Below are 10,955 nucleotides of genomic sequence, written 5' to 3'. Positions count from 1 at the left end.
AACCTACCTGGAATACAAAAGAAAGTAAATGTACTTATCAAACATTTTCATTTCGCTCTGTGTGACGTTTTAGTTTTGCAAAATTTAAAAACTTTGAAAATACAATTTATGATTTAAAAACAAAAGTTAGCAATGAAATATAAGCAGAACGTTTAGGTAGGTATTCAGTAAGTAATTCAGTAAGTTTTAAGAAAGTAAATTTTACCCACAGTGCTCTATAATTAAAATAATAATAAATAAATAAACAAAACCCTAAGCATTTATGTCACAGTGTAACTGCTGTGAAGGATCTCCATCTAAATTGTTATGTATAAGCCATGGTCAAGAGCTAATCATCCAACATTACCACTTATCATTATTAATGTACTAATGGATTAATGCAATCACATCCACGCAGCAATTTGCCAACATCTAGAATAAAGAGCAGAGGCTGCATCAGCAGCAAATGGGGACAATATACTGAAGCAATAATAGATGAGAGGGAATGCTATAACGTGAGATATTGGCACTGATGTACAGCCAAACATCAGTACACCCTTCTGTGGTCTTGTAAGCCCCAGTGTCCTTTCTAATTCAGTGTGTATGTGGTGGAACATCTTTCAGCCAATCACATTGCCAGGTTGGAACAAATGGTGTTCTAATTAACAATGAATAGAAAGCCTGATTTTATCTGGGTGTAGGTGATTTATTGAACTTATTGACTTATTAAATTATTCTCATTCATTTGGGGCTGTGAAAAATGTCTTCTAAAACAGGTCTGTTCATCTCTCTTAAAATTTGTTATTCTTTCCCCTCCAGGTTTTTGAGTCACCGCAGTAAGATTTTATTATGGATCATATTAATGGGTAGGATAAAGATTTTTTTTTACCATATTTAGTTGTTGATGTTCATCACTTTTTGCATGCAGTGCAGACTGTAATTACTAAGTTACCTCATTAGAATTCTGCTGCTTTATCTTCACAGCATCCCAATCATGCTTCAACATCTAACACATAAACTGTTCTCAGAAAAACACAGGCTGTTACTGCAGCAAATGGGGACAAACTCACTATTAATAACATTAATTGCAGAATAAGTGTTTGATAAACATCAAATACATTTTGCCCATAGTGGTGTTTCAGGAAAGACATCATTTAATAACTTTACTGATCATCTAATGAACCACATATCTTAGTAACACCCACATCATTTATTTACTTTTGCTGGAAACTGTACAAAGCCCATTTCCAGAAAAGCTGGGATCAAATAAATAGCAAAAAAAAAAAAAAAAAACGTGAAAAAATAAAGCGTTGCTCACTGAAAAACCATGTAGTGTTTTCACTTAATTTTATGTTTTATTATTACGTACATTTTCTATAAAACTTTAATTCTTATTTTGCCCCGTCCCAGACATTTTGAAGTGTGTTATAGACATTAAATTAAACATTTTCCATATTTACAAAACCGAGATTGTTCACTGAAAATACTGGAAAACGTTCCTTTGTTCTTTTGTCTGTTAGATCAAATTTTTTGGACGATTAAACATCAGATTCTTGCCATTATCACACCTTAGATGCTTTTATTTACAGCAATATTTGCCTTGAGAAAATGGAGACTCCATATTTAACCCATGCACACTCATACAATTGGGCAATTTTTGCACACATACAGAGAGTTAGCCACAGTGCCCATAACAGCTGGGGCCTTGGCACCTTGGTAAAAATAATACACGTTACTATATGTATTTTGGTGCAGTATACATACAGAAAAATGAACAACTGCAGGTAAATGTCACTATATCTGTCACTTTAGTTGGTCTATTACATTACTGCTGAAGATCTGCATTCTAAAATATTCTTTTTACACTCCTCTCTCCAAGTCTTGAATATTGTACTGCTTCCTCCCCACAGGTGTTCTCGTCACTTCTCAGACGGCAGAAAAAAATGTTATAATAGCTGCACCAGGTGAAAATGTCCTTTTGAGCTGTCTGTTCCCAGTAACTGACAGTTTGAACATTACCAACTTAATCATTAACTGGCAGGAAAAAGACACAGTGGTCCACAGCTTTTACCTCGGCAGAGATCAACTAGAACGACAGGGACAGGCCTACAGTGGACGAACACATCTGTTTAAAGAGCAGATACCGACAGGAAACGCATCACTCGTACTGAACAACGTCCAGCCACAGCATCAAGGAGAATACATCTGTTACATCAACAATGAAAATGGAAGAACCAAATGCAATGTGTTTCTCACTGTGGCAGGTAAAGGACTGTAATATTACAAACATCAATAATCCACAAGGAGGCCAGCTATGTGGTTCTACAGGTAGTGTCACTGTCACACAGCTCCAGGATTTGCGGTCCTGGTTTAAGTCTATGACTCGGGTCTTGTGTGTTCTCCAGGTTTTTCCCCACAGTCCAACAACACATGTTGGTAAGTGGACTGGCCATGTGAAATTGGCCACAGGTGTGAGTGACTGCTGAGTGTGTGCCTGCGATGGACTGTTGACTGTTAACTATTGTTAATTAATAATCACAGTTAACTATTTTTCTAGTATTAAATGTTGTTTAGAGATTTTAACTACTGCTAAACAGCAATTCCTAGTAGGAATGTAACTTTCTTACAAAATAAGAAATGGCAAATTTGATTAAAAAGCTGGGAGTTAAGGACAACTGCAAAACGTCTTAAACATTTGAGGTTGTTTTTCTTCATATATAACATCACAACTGTAGTTTTACAATGTCTTCAGTGTAGCTCTGCCTGTCAGATTTTAGAACTGGCTGTTTTTATTATAAGTGTTTCACATTGTCCACCACCGAAATGATATATCAACCAACTAATGTGTTTTTCAATCAAACCCCAGCTCCTTATGATGACCCCAAACTATCAGTTCACTACACCTGTGACCTCGTCATTGTGACCCTGACGTCATCTCTGGGCTTTCCTCAACCCACTGTGACCTGGAAGCATCCAGTTGGGAGCAACGTGACGACTACAGAGCTGGACACTAAAGGCTGCTACAGAGTGGAGAGTAACCTCACCTTCGGTCTCAACACTACACAGACTGTCGTGGTAGAGATGAGGCTGGACCTTCTGTCTCAACACTTCATTAGAGAAATAACACTTCAGCCCCAACAAGGTATGACTGCAACAATGACACTTTAATAATAAGACTCCACTATTAAAAGGTATATAAATAGTTTAAAATTTAATAGTTAATAAGCAGGTCATAAACACCTTACACTGGCATGTTAAATGCTGAATGATAAAGAAGACAGAGTTAGATAAGGATCAGTTTATTAATGACTTCTGAAGCGTTCATGACATATTGAATAGCCATTAATATATTATTACACATACAATGTAATGACCACTATTGATTAAGTATATATTATGTGTTAAATAGGAAGTGGTACCTCATTTATTTATTCAATCATTGTCTGTACCCGTTTATCCAGTTCAATGTGATGTTTTGCACAAACGCTGTCCAATGTAGGCTATGGATACAGGAACTGTAATTGGAATAGTATATTAGGGATATAATAAATTAAACAAATAAAAATTGTTCCACCGGTCCTGACAGTAAATATATTAGTGATAGTGTTTTTAGTTTATAATGAATGTCATAATGCAGAGAGTTAACTTCAGAAATGAGTGACTGCTTCAATCACAAACAGATAATAAAAAAAACTCTGATAATGTACATATATATTTTTTTAAATAATGTGTTATTTTTATTATTATTATTATTATTATTATTATTATTATTATTATTATTATTATTATTGGTAGTAGTTGAAGAAGGAATTGAAGATAAGCCACTGCAGTGCCATCTTAATAAGCCAACCACAAAAAATCTGCTGTAAATGTCTCGTTTGCACTTAGACTGGACACCAAAGTTAAATCCTCTCCTTTCCATCTCTGGAAAGATGCCTTTCTAATGAACTTAATTTTAAGAATTGTCTGAATCTTGCAAATTATTCTTAGAATTCCTCAGCTAGAGAAATTATGCCCAATGTTGAGACCTGACCAGTAGGAATGCCTCTCTGCTCTCTTGTTAGTTTTTTACTTGATTCTGTAAAAAATGAATAAAATATTCAGATATTCTTCTGTATTCCTGATTTATTTCTAGCAGGATTGATTATTGTAATGTCTCCTAATTTACTGCGTTTTTTTGTATCATTTTTATAGTTTGAATCATTTTCACTGTTTTCATTGCCTTTTTTATTTTTTTATTCATATTTGTAATTTATTTATTTATTGTTTTATTATTATTTATTTTTTTTACTGTTTCTTTTGATTCTGTAAAGTACTTCTGTATGAAAGGTGCCTTGCCTTGTTTACAATATAATTGTATTAATTTGTTAATTTGGGGCTCTCAATATGTACACGTCTTGAAGCTCTCAGGCATTCACAAATGGCTGGGTGCAGTTCACCTCAATTAAAAATTAAGAAACAAAAGTGTGTTATCTTTATAGATATGGTGTCTTTATAGACACTTTATAGTGTCTTTATAATATATAGTGTCTTTATAGCTTTATTTCATTCATGAGGTATAAAACATCTTATCAATGTTTTAAGTGAATACAGTTTACCTGATTAATTGCAGTAACGTGTACTCTTACTGGAATACAAATACGTTATCTGAGGAAATCACAAGATGAATGCATCCTCATGAGTTTTCAGGTATCTACTATCATTCTGTGTTGGGAGTCATCCGGTAAGCAGCAGCATGGGCAACAGCTCATTCATTCAAAACTCATTCAAACTAGTCATTTTAAGACTATGGCTTATGATTAATGAATGTGAGACTTGTCTCTTTCTGTATGAAGTGCTTTATTTGCTGATTTTGCATTTGGAAACAGCTACTAATAATGTAATCTAAACATCACTGTGTGCCTGTTACATCCCACCCTGTATTTTGTATGATGGCATCTAGAGGTATCAAGGGGTGGGTATAACAAGGAGTGTGAGATGCAGTGTGAAAGGGAAACATACAATATAGTGCTCTTTTCAACTTTTATCTGAAGCAAAAAATCCAGGGTACAATAAAGCAGCAATTGTAGTGTGATATTGTGTAAAATATACAACATGTAAATGCAAACGTAGTTATAGAAGTAAAGTGTAAAGTAGAAGACAATAAACAACCCAACGTGCTAAAACCAACTAACCACTACTGGGTGGACTGGATGGTGCCAAAGAAAAAAAACACACAACTTCCCTAACAAATAAAACTAACCTACACCAAAAATACAGATGTGGCACCCACCTCTTACCTAGTGTAATACATTGGAACCTCTACTAACGAACGCCTATACTAACGAACTTTCCAAGATATGAACCGGTCATTTGAATATTTTTTTGCCTCCACCAACGAACCACGACTCTAGAAACGAACCCGAGCCTCCGCTGAGCCGGCGGCTGGAAATGGCCACTGACCACAATAGGCGAGTGTTCCAGCGCGCCCAGACTTGAGTGAGCTTTTAAGATTAGCAAATTGTAGCTTTAGCAATTTAGCATTAGTGTAAACAGCAGAAGTGTAAACATCGAAGTTCGTGCTAAGTTAATCCGTATCTACGCTTCGTCTCCCCACATTCATCCGCCTACTTTCCGTTACTCCACCCACCCCCACCTCCCGTCATACAGCCAGTGCCTGTGTTACTCCTCCAGCCAGTCGTCACGTCTTCAAGGTAGCGATGTGTAAAACTTAAAACTTTTTATTTATTTTTTTACTGCTGTTTCCACTGTATTTGTCTTTTATTTTTAATAATGGTACATGTATTTTTTTTACTAATTTGAGAGTGTTGTAAACATATATCAGTGCAAAAAGGGTGACTTTCGGGGTGGGGGCTGGAACACATTAATTGCTTTTCCATTATTTTAAATGGGGAAACTTGACTCGAGAAACGAACTTTTCTACTTACGAACCGGGTCACGGAACGGATCAAGTTCGTAGGTAGAGGTTCCACTGTATACAGGTTTGATCCTACCATGGAAGTGTATAGACGCCAGTGTAGAATACATCTGTTACATCAAGAATGAAACTGGAAGAACCAAACACAATGTGCAGCTCACTGTGGCAGGTAAATTATGGTACAATAAAAACCATGAAGCCAACAGGGAAGGCGTTTTACAGTGATTTTTTTTTTCACTTGTAAAGGGTGGTGTTAGGCATTGGGTAAAATTTATATACCTGGAATATAATAACTCTAATGCACAGTTTTTACTAATTGATTGGTTTCACGAAATATTCAAATTTTCAATGAATGTTAACTATTTTTTAGCAAGAAATATTTAGAGAATTTTCCTTCTGCCAAACAAACATTAGTGGCAGACACTAGAATTAAACTGGTGGAATGACAAATATTAATAAAGACTGGTGGGTTCATTTCCTGCTCCGGGTGTCTGTGAGGAGTTGGTGTGTTCTCCCCGTGTCTGCGTGGGTTTCCTCCGGGTGCTCCGGTTTCCTCCCACATTCCAAAAACACACGTTGGTAGGTGGATTGGCGACTCAAAAGTGTCCGTAGGTGTGAGTGAATGTGTGTGTGTGTCTGTGTTTCCCTGTGAAGGACTGGCGCCCCCTCCAGGGTGTATTCCCAACTTGCGCTTAAACGGCCTTGGCCCATGTGAAGTGTGTCCGCCTGTGAGTGCTTTGTGACGGTGGAGGGGCTCAGCAGCACAGTAAGCTGTAGGGGAGAGAGACACCTAGGATTTGTTGTTGCCCTATTGCCAATTTGACCCTGAAATATATTAAGCAGACATGATGATGAAATGAAAAGGTACTTATGACTCCCAAAATTTTCCAGCTGCCCGTTTTCCCAGTTGATCTCAGTCACCGTGTGTTCATACTAGCAGGCGTGAAGTCGCTTACATCAACCCAAGTTTGTCTCTTGTGGGTGTGTTGAGGCAGGTATGACTGCAACAATGATGTGTAAAGTCTAAAGATCTGAGCTTTAACAGGGTCAATAAATGTGGGCTCACTATTTGGCAAGAGACAGATCATTTTGCTCTTTTTATCGATGAATATTAATTGAAACGGAACATATATATGTGAGTGTGTGGTTTCCCCTTTAATGGACTGGTGTCTTGTCCATTCAGTGTAGACTCTAGACCCACTATGACCCTGATCAGGATGAAGTGTTTGTAATAAATCACTGACTGAATAATAAATACATAATAAATAATTATTACTAAATAATAATTCATATTTTGTTTTCTTTACAGGATGCTGTGAAAGAAGTGCCATTCACATGAGAGCAATACCTCTTGCTCTCACTCTAGCTCTGTTCATTACTGTGTTACTGCTGCTCCTGATCCGAACAAGTTAACAACAAATCAGCTGATGATGCCATTTTTAACCTTTGATGAAGTGAGAGAAGCAACCATCCTACCCACGAAGAGAGGGAGCATGGTTAGCCCTTTGTGTGATTATTATGAGTGAAGTCATAAAGGTGCCATTTTGGAGGTATCTGGTGCATTGAGGAAAACTAAAGAACTTTAAAGACTATAATTTTTGTACTCAGTCAACAGTATCAACACTAAAACTGGAGAAATATGAGAGGATTTCACACTAAGACAGGACCAACCCAGTAAAGATGTAATGTAATATATAAACTCTCATATTTTAACAAAACTATTTAACAAAATCACTCTGGTGCTTTTTTGTCTGAAGCATACTGAGTATTTCTGATTATCGTTTTTTTCCTTTTATTGACCTGTTGTGTTTGACATGTTAAATACGTATTTTTGTATTTTGTAATCAATTAAATAAAAACAATAATTAAACAAAAAAATTGCTTGCCACACTGCATAGCGGCCTTTACATAGTTCATTTTCTCCCATTTAAAGGAACACTAGGTAAGATTTGAGTTTTTTGCTCCTAGGGCTCCCCCTAGTGCAGGGGTCGGCAACCTTTACCACTCAAAGAGCCGTTTGGACCCATTTCACATTGTAAAGAAAACACTGGGAGCCACAAAACCCTTTTGAAATTCTAAATGAAATAACACTGAATATAACGGGATTTTATTGCCTTTGTGCTATGTATAAACAAACTATACTGTGTTACATTTATGAAATCAATGAACTGCAGAGAAAATGAAATAACATTTCTGCATGCAACAAAACATTTAACTCCGAAAAAAAGACGTTGTGTTGACGGTTAAGTAAAATACTCAGTGTCTATTTGAGTCCTTGTAGTAATGAAAAAAACCGCTGAACTTAAATTATCCACTGGCAGCAAACAAAAATGCTGTCCTCTCTCTGCGTGCCGTCATTATTTTACTGGCGCCGTGCAGTCAGCGGTCAAAACGTTCAAGAAACCGCAGACTGGCGGGTGTCGCACATTGGAAGTTGTGACGTGTATTGAGAGCGACAAAAATATTCTAAATATTAAAATATTTTAGATTTTACAAGATCGCCATAATCTTCATAGAATTACATTTTGAAAATGAACGAACCAAAATAAAATACATTTTAATTAAATACTCATTAATTATTTTCAAAAGCGGAGCAGCATTAGACGGATCAAAGAGCCGCGGGTGGCCGACCCCTGCCCTAGTGAAATTCATTTTAACAGCACTGTACTAAAACTAATATGGAGTGAGAGGGAGGGGGTTGTTTCCCCATCCTCCTATTCGCAGTGGTCTTTATTGCTTGATTTCATTCATGAGGTAAAATGAATGTTTTATTAAATTAGAGTAATGTGTACTGTTACTGGAAGATATAAACACAGTCTCTGATTAAATCACAGGATGAACTCCATGAATTTTCGGGTATTATCGATTAGAAAAGAAGAAAGTTCTTACAATGCCTCGATAGCAGCTAATCAGTAATCAAGCAGTTCAGTTAAAAATCGATTTCCAAAACATAAACATCACTTCCAACTGAGTTTGTGATTATCTGTAGATTTTTCGTGTAAGAATGTCTAGGTTCCTCTCCTTCATACTTCCTCCGTTCTGGTTTTTCACATTTCCTGCTTCGTCAGAAACACGTGACTGAAAACAACATATAGCAGAAGAGACGGCGGGAAATATAAGAGAATTTGACTCGTGCATTTACTTTCATTTCGTGGCTTGAGATAAAGAGTTAAGTATGCAACAGCTCTTATTAAATTATTAATGTTAATAATATGGCTTATTATTTATTATATTTGTCTCTATCAGTGCAAAGTGATTTATTTGCTGCTTTAATTACTGCAGTTGGAAAGAAAGCTAGTAATATATTGTAATTTACCAAAATTTACAAATGTTGTGCCACATGGTGAGAGGATCAGGACAGAGTAATATACAGCTGATCTATATTATGCATTATTTTACAAACAATATTTATTGGATAAAAATGGTTAGTTTACATATGTATGTGCAGTTTGCTTGGTGCAGTTTAGTTTCCTTCAATGATTGACATCAGTGCTGTAAGAGCAGTGAGAAAATGAATTCTAACGCTAATTTATTTGTTTCTTTATCCCCTCCAGGCTTCTGAATGACTGTGAAATGAAGATTACTTTATGGATAATATTCAATGGTAGGATAACTTTTATTTTTTAAATCCATCTAATCATTTTTTTCCTCCTGGTTGCATTCAACACAAAGAATGTCTGAAATGCTACTCATATAATTACTGTTATTACTAATAATAATATAATTAATCAAATTAATAATTAGAAAAACATATATAACACTTCTACTAAGACTATTAATGCAATATCTATAATACCGTATACTAATAATATGGTCATTATTATTACTGTTATAATGCCTTTTATATGTTTGTTTAGTTACTAACTGCTGAAATTACAAATCATTCTCCAACATTTCTGAACTTTATGCTGCACTTCAAACTACCATGAGTCAGCTGAAAACAAGCAAAACACTGGAATAAATGCAGAATGTATACAACAATGTCCAAAAGTTTATAGACACCATGGTTAATTCTCTATTTAAAAAAACATTAAATTAAAAACAAAACTAGACACTCTGAAACAGCTACACAAGAAACTAAGGGAACTGTGCTCAATGCCTAGTGTCAAATGAAGGGGTGCAAAGCCCAGCAATCATTCTATGGGGAGATGGAATTCTTTCCAATACCTGTTCTGAACTGTGATTCAGAACTACATCAAACATCAGTACTTAATATCACTAACTTTCTACAGGCTGAATGCAATCAAACTGTTATTGCAATGTTCCAGCATTTAGTTTGAAGCCTTTTAAAAACAGCAGAGGCTGCTGTGTAGCAAACTGGGACAAACTACCTTATAATAACTTTAATATTAGAGAGGTGTTGAACCAGCAGGTTTCTACAAATCTGCCACGTGTAAACTTTTAATGGACTAATCAGCATAGTGACACGTGGGAAACTTTAACAGTTGGAAACTGTTCCTCTTTTTCTGGGCCCTCTCTTCTTCAATCAGCACAATGTTACACTAGCAGCTGTCAACTGATGTATTATGCACTTCCAAAGCAAATTTGCTAGTGTTAAATCAACACATTAATGCTAAATTAACATAGAGAATGTTATATTTCAAGTGGATTGAACTGTTTGGCAAAAACAGTTTGAAAAAATACACTGGCTGGCTTTTTAAAAACATCTCACAGGTGTAAATACAAGACATTTTAACGATAGTGAACTGTGTTAATTTAAATGCTTCACGAAGTTGTCTTCAGTTTACATTCAAAGACTTCCAGCTGTTCAGACAATCACATGAGAGATGTTCCACCACCTGGACATAAGTGCAGAGAAGCTCCTTAATGCTTGCCTTCTGTGCATCATAAAGGATGGTGAGTAAAGCTAGTACTTGTAAGGCTGTGAAGTAAAAATAATGGTTGTTTGAATTCTGTTCCATCTTAAACTGGACCTGAAGAAAGAAAGCACTAAAAATAAATATATTAAACATAGCTAGCTTACTGTTTTGTTTGCAGTAACACTTTTTTTGAGAGACTCATACTTACATTTTTTGTTTACAAATTTAAGTACTAAAAT

This window comes from Hoplias malabaricus, chromosome 1, assembly GCF_029633855.1.
Source record: "Hoplias malabaricus isolate fHopMal1 chromosome 1, fHopMal1.hap1, whole genome shotgun sequence".
Taxonomy (NCBI): Eukaryota; Metazoa; Chordata; class Actinopteri; order Characiformes; family Erythrinidae; genus Hoplias; species Hoplias malabaricus.
This window is presented reverse-complemented; position numbering follows the sequence as displayed.